Below are 3,220 nucleotides of genomic sequence, written 5' to 3' on the forward strand. Positions count from 1 at the left end.
TCGGCAATGGGCAGTTGTTAAGTGGTTAAAGCTAGATCACTAGCTATATAGGTGAGGTGAATATAGTGGTGTATACTGCAGGCAGGGCACAGACAACAACCACTACACAGCAGCAAGATAGGAAATCAGCCAAAAACGATTGGTGTGTACTGTGTTGAAGGTACACAGAACACCCACTGCTTCAGATGCAAAGTAACACACTACAGGAGGCCGCCTTAAAGGCGGCCTTATATAGTGTGGGGCGTGCACTACACAGCCTGAGCTATGATTGGCCACAGGCAGGATGCCTGTGGCCAATCATGGCTCTCCTCGCTGCCGGCGCTGTGATTGGCCAAGCATGCAGGGTCACAGTGCATGCTTGGCCAATCATCGGGCAGCAATGCACTGCGCCAACGCAGTGCATTGTGGTCCGCGCGCGCGTCACTCGAATTTTGACGCGAACGGCCAAAACGTTCAGAATTCGCCGAACGGCCGAACGGCCAATGTACGTTCGACTCGAACACGAAGCTCATCCCTAGCTGTGCAGCTCGCTCCTGGCGCAAAGACAGATATGCATATATGCGGTCCCACTGCAAAAAGCCCAGTCCAGGCCGCATATATGTGTCATGTTGGCATAAAGGGGTTAAACTGGTTGTAGACCTCTGAAATAAAAAATAAACAAAGCATATCCATCTATATCAGGAGTGCTGAATCTGTGGCCCTCTGAGCCCTTTGATGTGGTCCTCGACCTCCAATCAGGGATGCGCACTTCTATTTTATTCTGCGGGTTTAGTGTACTTTCTGAAAGCACACTAAAACTTCTGCTTGCAGCTTATTAGGAGGACTTGTTTCATCTCTGTGTATCATCTGAGGCTTGTCCTCTCAGTGGGTTGATGGAAGGATTTACAACCACTTTAAGGGCCCATTCAAGAGATGCATTGGATTGCAATGGGCAGCCTTTCCCAGCACTGTCCCAACACATGGACAAGGCAACTTAACTTGCCTTGTTTAGAATCAGGTAACCCATACCACTATACTGCAGTGCTGGTGCACTGAAAAAGTACAGCATGCAGCACTTGTGTGTTGCAGTGCAGTGCACTGCATTACAGTGCTGCTGTGGTGAATAGAACTGAATGAAATATCCCCTTGTAAATAGGTTACCGTGTGACGTGCTGTTTTCAGTACATCAGCACCCCTCCCAATGTAGTGCACATCAACAGCTGCTGGTGTGAATAGTGATGGACGAACTTCCGACGGGACGTTTCGCGAACGCGAAATGCGAACGGACCCAAACGTTCGCGAAACCGAACGTTCGCCGCGGGCCCCATTGACTTCAATGGGAGGCGAACTTTGCAAACCTTCATGTCGAATTTGCGGCCACGTGGTAATTATTAGGGGGTAAAACGTAGTCCCACCATCTGGACAATGACATAATACATGTATGAGGTGAATTTGGGATCGATAACTACAAGCATTTTTATTTTATTTGGGAAATTGTTCTAACAATTCAGGACTATGGAGCTAATGAAGGCAATGGAGGAGAGGGAAGGTCAGGGACCAGGGTAGGCAAAGAAGAGGGTGCAGGAGATGATCACCAGCAGCGTGACATACCGGAATGACACATGCACCGTGATAGAGGCATCTGACAGCAGCACCGTAATACAGAGCACTGACAGCAGCACCGTGACATACAGCGCTGACAGCAGCACCGTGACATACAGCGCTGACAGCAGCACCGTGACATACAGCGCTGACAGCAGCACCGTGACATACAGCGCTGACAGCAGCACCGTGACATACAGCGCTGACAGCAGCACCGTGACATACAGCGCTGACAGCAGCACCGTGACATACAGCGCTGACAGCAGCACCGTGACATACAGCGCTGACAGCAGCACCGTGACATACAGCGCTGACAGCAGCACCGTGACATACAGCGCTGACAGCAGCACCGTGACATACAGCGCTGACAGCAGCACCGTGACATACAGCGCTGACAGCAGCACCGTGACATACAGCGCTGACAGCAGCACCGTGACATACAGCGCTGACAGCAGCACCGTGACATACAGCGCTGACAGCAGCACCGTGACATACAGCGCTGACAGCAGCACCGTGACATACAGCGCTGACAGCAGCACCGTGACATACAGCACTGACAGCAGCACCGTGACATACAGCACTGACAGCAGCACCGTAAGCAGCCCCAGGAGGAAGTCAGCACAGCACAGGGATGGTGTGATCCCCTCATAATAAGAACCCCCAGGAGGAAGTCAGCACAGCACAGGGATAGTGTGATCCCTTCATAATAAGAACCCCCAGGAGGAAGTCAGCACAGCACAGGGATATCATAAGCAGCCCCAGTAGAAATATGACACCGCTCAACCTCTTCAAAGAGGAGGGTAGGGGCATATAGTACGGTGTGCTTTTTTGGGTCAAGGAAGTGAGCCAAATGAATTAAGAAGGTCTGTGTGCTTGATTAAAAAAATAGTTTATAGACATATACATGGTCTACTGGTCACATGTGTTGAATTCCTCCGAGATCCATGCCTCATTCATTTTTAGAAATGTGAGGTAGTTAACACTGTGGTGAGCTAGGCGAGTACGCTTATCGGTCACAATCCCCCCTGCTGCGCTGAACGTCCTTTCGGACAGGACACTGGATGAGGGGCAAGCCAACAGTTCGATTGCAAATTGGGCAAGCTCTGGCCAGAGGTCAAGCCTGCCCACCCAGTAGTCTAGGGGTTCATCACTCCTCAGAGCGTCCACATCGGCCGTTAACCCAATGTAGTCGGACACCTGACGGTCTAGGCGTTCCCTGATGCTGGATCCGGATGACACCTGTCGATGGGTCGGCTGAAAGAATGACCTCATATCCGAAGTCACCAACACATCTTCAAACCGGCCTCTTCTTGCAGGCGCTGTTGGATTGGTACCCGCAAATCCTTCTCTGGGAGTGGGAATTGCTCCTCTGCCAGCGCACGCAAAAGCAGAATGCAGCATTTCTCGAAGCAAGGCCTGGAAGTGCTGCATTCTGACAGCCCTCTGCGACGGCGGTAACATTTCCGCCATTTTGTGTTTGTACCGGGGGGTCTAAGTACGTTGCCACCCAGTACTGGTCCTTGACCCTCATGCTTTTTATACGGGGGTCCCTATTAAAACACTGGAGCATGAAGGCCCCCATTTGCACTAAAGTGGAAGCGGTGTGGTGGCCTGGCTCCTGCTCATCATCCAGGATAAT

This window comes from Lithobates pipiens, unplaced genomic scaffold (assembly GCF_037356315.1).
Source record: "Lithobates pipiens isolate NorthernLeopardFrog02 unplaced genomic scaffold, aLitPip1_a1.2 Scaffold_19, whole genome shotgun sequence".
Taxonomy (NCBI): domain Eukaryota; kingdom Metazoa; phylum Chordata; class Amphibia; order Anura; family Ranidae; genus Lithobates; species Lithobates pipiens.